The sequence below is a fragment of the Panicum virgatum genome, chromosome 1K (assembly GCF_016808335.1).
Source record: "Panicum virgatum strain AP13 chromosome 1K, P.virgatum_v5, whole genome shotgun sequence".
NCBI lineage: Eukaryota > Viridiplantae > Streptophyta > Magnoliopsida > Poales > Poaceae > Panicum > Panicum virgatum.
The window spans coordinates 35,168,940-35,175,322 of NC_053136.1; the positions used below are offsets into that span (position 1 = coordinate 35,168,940).

Here is a 6,383-nt window from a genome sequence, read left to right on the forward strand (position 1 = left end):
TAAACCCCTCCTTCTCTTCCCGCACCCACCACAGGTGCTCCCCAGAATGTGCCTAATACACATTCCCGGCCAGTAGCTTGCCCCCGCTAAAAATCCTATCTCTAGCTCCTCACAAAGTGGGTCTCAAGCATGCAAGACTATCAAATCATGGAATTCCCATACCCAAACACTCTCATAATAGCCAAAGCATCCAAGATTCAATCAAGGTATAATAGGGATGCAAGGAGTACGGTATATAAGTAGGCCATGCAGGCTTATCTCACACACACAAGTAGAGCACTAGCATTTCTAGCAAGCAATGCCTAAATAGGAATTCAAATCATAGATGGGCGTGAACCTGAGTGCTCCTCGTAGAAATCCTGAGACTCCTGGTAGTCCTGGTCGTCGGTCTTCTCTTCAGCAGCAGGACCTATTTGTAATTACGGATTACTATAGGGCCAAAGTGCAAAAATACACAAAACTACCCAAATAAGATCCAAATCACAACAAAACCTACTCTAACGCGTAGATCATGATTTTAGAAGAATTATGAAACTAGTTTCATAAGTTTTAGAGCTTCGGTTGATTTATTAAGAATTTTTTAAACTTAAAACAATTTCTAGAATTAAATAAAAGTTTTCGTAAAAAGAAAAACAAACAAGCTGACACGTGGCAGCACTAGAGAGTGCCACGTGTCATGCTGACATCAGCATGACGTCAGCACGGGGTCAGCAGATGCTGACATCAGCATTGCCTTGGTCAACATTGACCAAGTCAACGTTCGACGGGTCAGCGGGCAGGTCAGCGGGGTCCACGGTCGGTGGGGTCCACCAGTCAGTCACATAGCGGAGAATGACATGTGGGCCCGGCGTGTAAGGTTAAAAGGAAAAAGGAAAGAGAAAAAAGGTTAAAAGGGGTTTCTGGGCGATTGGGCCGGTTGGCTCGGCCGAAAACACACGGCTCGGCTCAGGTTGGTTGGGACGGGCCGGCTTTGGGGATCAGCTTAGCAGGCCGGCTCGGTGGTGGCTCACACGCTGGCTTCGCAGGCCGACTCGGCTTGGCTTGTGGACTGGGCCGGCAGCCCACTTCTTAATTTACTTCTTCATTTCTTCTCTTTTCCTCCTTCTCCATCTTTCCTTCTTCTCCCTAACGTATCGGGCTCGGGTGTCAGCGCCCCCAGATGTCGATGGCGGCGCGTCCTCCAGGCGTCGACGGCGAGGGCTCCCGGCGGCAACGGCGGCAGTGATCTAGCGAGGTCAGGGCGTGGTCAAGGCAGCGGGCTCGGGTTCGTCGCGGACAGGGCATGGCGGCGACGCGAGCAAGCACGGCACGGCGGTGTGGTCAAGGCGCGCAGGCGGTGGCCGGAGAGCTTGACTCGGTCTGGTGCAGGGTACGGCAGGGACGAACCAAGGCAGAGCAGATCAAGGCCACGAGGCGCGGTGGCGGCTCGACGGCGAGGTCTGGCGGTGGAGTGGAGGCAGAGACAAAGCAAGGCGAGGCGTGCGCGGGTGGGTGGCACGGGTAGGTGCGCGTGTGCGCGCTCGGCTGGGCAAGGAGGTTGGCGAGCGCACGCAGGCAAGAGCGAAGCGAGGCAAGGCGGGGTCAGGTCAAAACGACGAAGGTGCTCCTGCGGCGAGGGCTCGGCATGCGGGTTCCCGGCGGCGAGGCAGGGCAAAGCGGTTGCGGCGAGGCCGAAGGACGATGGCCAACGGCGGGCTTGACATGGAAACAGAGACAGTACGTGGACAAGGCTGCGGGTCGCCGGCGACCGTGGCCGGGCAAGGCCGCAGCGGCGGCAGGCGGACAGAACGGAAGAGAGGTCAACCGGCATGGACGTGCGTGCGTTGGCTGTGGTCGTGGGACGGTCCAGGTGTGCGGGTGTGGTGCGCCCCAAGGGCATGGCCATGGCGGGGACACAGCACGTGGCGTGGCCACGACGAGGCGGCGGCAAGGTGCTTGGTTGGGTACTTGGGTGCACGTGAACGGGACCGTGGCGTGGCCGTGGAGACGGGGTTCAGGCGACCGAGGCAAGGGCTGGGTCAGCGAGACGTGGAACGCAGCGCGCGTGTGCGCGGGCACTCAGCGAGGCTGAGACCGCGACACGTCCACGACACGCGTGATGCTCTGGGAAGCCGAGCCGCGACGGCGTCAGGCTGCAGGCAAAAACAAGGCGACCGCGACGGGTTCGCGGCGGCGAGCTCGGCTCGATCCAGTGCCAAGGCAGGGCGAAGGCCCGACCTTGAGCACCGGCGCGCACGCGCGCGCACTGCGCTCACATGGCGAAGCCATGGCGAGGCCGTGGCGGCAGCAGAACAGGCGTTCCAGGGCCGCGCATGGCCGTGCCGAGCCAGTGCGACACGGCGGTGCAAAAGGAAAGGCGACGGCGGGTTCCGGGTTCGCGAGCGGGACGGCGACGGGTCCCTGCAGAAAAGGCACACAAGGGGGTCCTAGGGCTGCTACGGCTCATCGGCGGTGAGGTGGAGGATGGACGGTGGCCTACCGTGTGGCTCGGGGAAGAAGGGGGCGGCGTAGTGTCGATTCGAGGTCGTGGCGTGTCGATGCGGTGCCGTGCCGAGCAGCTGCGGCGGTGTAGGCGTACGGGCGCTGGCTCGATGAAGCTCCGGCGGGCGGCGGCGTCCTTCTCCTCCTTCCCCTTCTTGCTCCCGCCTTCCTCTGCTTCTCCTCTCCTCTGTTCTGGGCTCGATTGGTGGCGGCGAAAGGGGAAAATAATTCCCCGGGCTAGGGTTTACGGCTAGCGGCCGGACGGGGCTTTATAGGCGGCGCGCGCGAAGTGGCTTGCGCCCCACGGCGGCACGGACGCCGAGGGGGACGGTCGTGATGTGATGACCGTGGCGCGGGGTGACGTGGCGGCCATCTAGGGCTTCCCCGAGTCGAGATCGAGGTGCTCGCGGGCCCGGGTTGGCGGCGTGAGGCGCGGCGGCATCGCGGGCGGGGGCAGGCGTGACAGGGGAGGCCGTTCCGCGGCTTGTCCTGTAGCGGCGAAGGCGAGTGCGGCGTCGGGCAAGTGCGGGAGAAGGTGAGCGTCCGCGTGAGGGAGGAGAAAGGGGAAAGCTGACGTGCGGGTCCGGCTTGTCAGTGGCTGCAGGGAAAACGACGCGGCGGCGGTGAGCTGGGCTGGCTGGCGCGCGTGTAGGCTAGCGAAGCAGGCCGGTGGGCGCGCGGAGCGGGCTGCTCGGCGCGTCCGCGCGCGTGGGCGCGTGCGTGCGCGGGTTGGGCCGCAGATCGGGCCGGCGGGAGAGGGTTGGTAGGACGGGGCGTGTTAGCGGGCCGGCGCAAGGAGGTTAGGGGAGAGGTCAGCGGGCCGGCAAGGCTTAGATGGGTTGGGCTGGTTAGATAGGGAAGTTAGATGTTAGAGGTTTAGGCCTGTTAGTAGTTAGGGTTAGCTTTTGTATTTTATTTGAATGGCCCTTTTCAAATAAAATACCACACAAGTTCAAACAAGGTGAATTAAAGTCAAATCGAATTTCAAAGAAACAAGGTAGATCCAAAAAGATTCAGATAACTCCAAATATTTGACACTGTCCTTATATTTATTTGATTTTAAATTCTAGAAATTTTAAGAGAGTTAGCATTAAACCTTATATTTTCCTAGCTATTATCACAATCACGCAAAAAAAATTTGAAAACTCGTATTTTTGGGATTTATAACATTCCATAAAAATTACAGGATGTTACTCTCTCTCTCCTCTCTCTCTCTCAGATATACCATTGCGTACCTCGTCGATATATTTATGAAAAAGATTGAACCATGTCCTCATCTTCAACCTCTCATCCCTATCTCATTTTTCCGCCATCGCCCTCTCTCTCCTCAAGTCAAAAGCTACATCATGCCTTTTGTTTCAAAAAAAAAAAGAGCTACATCACGCCGCCATGTCCGCCGCCCGTCCGCCCAGCCCAGCGAATCCACCCACCCTCCTCCCAATCTCCTACGCGTGTGCGGCACTCCGACTCGATCCCGCATGTCCCCACTGTGGTCCAGCTCGGCTGCCAGCCGATCACATGAGTCCAGCACTCCGGCCCGGCTCCGTGCGTCCGCATGCTGCCGCGGCATCGAGTACAGGGACTCCGGCGGGGAATGTCATCGGCGTGAGTGTAGCCGTGGAGGCAGCACGCCCTTTGACGGCCGCAACAGCACCAGCTCCAAGTATAGCGGTGAGCAGCACATCCTTCCGCGCGAGCAGCGCTCTGGCCCTACCCCGCACGTTCGTGTAGAGCGGTCCGGCTCGGCCACTGGCCTACCATGCCGGCGGCGCCCCATCCTGGCACTACGCTGTGCTGACTGCACCCGAGGGCGGTGGACAACGGAGAGGAGAGGACGGCTGCCGCGTCGTGATGGTAACGAGGAGGCAGTGGGGGAGTCGAGGAAGAGAGCGGAGAGAAGCACGCTGAAGGAGAGCAGCAGCGAGCATGGCAGAGCAGGAGCCGGACGTCATGGAAGAGAGAGGAGAGAAGATGAGAGGAAGAAGATGGTGAATATTTTGGTCCATAAATTTAAGAAACACAAAGTAAGTAGTTGCCTATCTTTAGAAACTGTGAAATCATAATGGCATCTTCACAATATCGCGAGTATTTTCAAAGTGCGATAACTGTAATACTATATAGATATAAAAATTCCATTATTGTACCCTCCCCTCGTGACATTGCCGCACGACTCGTCTCTTCCTCTCTTCTTCTTTTCTCTGGCCGGAAGCCCAGAACCCGTGTTCCCTTTCCCTCCCTCAATTTCCCATGGAGAATCTGCTCCACCTGGCCCCGTCCCATACGTCGCTCCCAGACGCCTTCGTCATCCCTCCCGACCTTCTCACGCCGGCCGCCTCCGCCGCTCATCCTTGCCCGTCATCGACCTTTCCGGCAGCCGCGACGAGGTCTGCCGCGCCATCGTCGACGCCGGCAAGGAGTTCGGCTTCTTCCAGGTAGGTCAGAACACTGCAGATCCGAGCATAATTAATCATCCTTCCCCGTGAATTCGTTATATATTGATCGCAATTAGCATCCTAGCTAGAACTAGATGTACTATATGGGCAAGCACTGTAGGTGGTCAACCACGGCGTCTCTGATCTGGCGATCCGCGACATGGAGTCCGTGTGCGAGGAGTTCTTCCGGCTGCCGGCGGCGGACAAGGCACACCTCTACTCGGAGGACAGCAGCAGGCCCAACCGGCTTTTCTCCGGCAGCTCCTACGACACCGGGGGCGTCAAGTACTGGCGGGACTGTCTCTCCCTCACCTGCGCCTTCCCCGTCGGCGACAGCACGGAGGGCTGGCCGGGCAAGCCCCCGAGGTTCCAGGAGGTCGTGGAGAAGTTCGCCGCGGCGACGAGAGGCGCAGGGATGGAGCTGCTGCGCCTCCTGTGCCACGGCATGGGGCTTCGCCCCGGCTATTTCGAGGGCGACATCAGCGGCGGCGACCTGGTCCTCCGCATCAACCACTACCCGCCGTGCCCCGGCCCGAGCGCGGCGCTCGGCCTGCCGCCGCACTGCGACAGGAACCTCATCACCCTGCTCCTCCCGGGCGTGGTCGTCCCCGGCCTCCAGGTCGCCTACAATGGCGACTGGGTCGACGTCGAGCCCATGCCCAATGCCTTCGTCGTCAACTTCGGCAAGCAGCTCGAGGTGTGGGTTATCAATTATCAAATCGATCGACCATTTTCCTGGCTGCCTTCGTCTCGGATTGTTCGTTCCAGTCCAGACTCCAGAGGTGAACGACGACGCCACTTCTTGCTTGCACTGATAGGATGGATCTCGGCTGGTTTGATTTGGACGCAGGTTGTCGGGGCGTTGAAGAGCGTGCGACACCGCGCGGCGACCAACCCGGCGCGGGCGCGGACGTCGGTTGCAACGTTCATCAGCCCCACCGCCGACTGTCTCGTCGGCCCGGCGGAGAAGTTCGCCGGCGAGGGCAGGGCCGTATCTAGGCCCGTGCGGGCCGTGCGACCGCATAGGGCCCCTAAATTTTAGAGGCCCCAAAATATAATGAGTATACTAGGTATAGTTACATAGTAGATTTTGTTTTAGTTATATTTTGATCTAATATGAAGCAAACTGTAGCCCAAATATGTCATAGAAGAGGAAATATGCGGCTTGACCATTGTCTTTCAATCAAATCTGCAGATCGCAGTGCAATCTTTTTCGCTTCCACTATAACCGCTCGCCAGGCACGACACAAGTCACGTCTGCACTTCCACCTTCCAGATTTCACTGGGCACTCGCAGGTGCAACAATGGTACTAGGGTCCAGTTCATAGTTTCGCACAGGGCCTTCGAATTTGCCGGTACGGCCCTGGCGAGGGCAGCCCGCAGTGCAACACCGCCCTTACCTTCAGCGACTACATGCGCATCCACAACGTCGCGAGACTTGAGCCATCGCTCACTCAGAAGGACATATGA

General features: G+C 58.7%; 1 pseudogene; it reads left to right on the plus strand.

The window, feature by feature from the left end:
* The first annotated feature begins 4,121 nt into the window (after positions 1-4,121).
* Positions 4,122-6,101, plus strand: LOC120704218 (annotated as a pseudogene).
* The last annotated feature ends 282 nt before the right edge of the window (positions 6,102-6,383 follow it).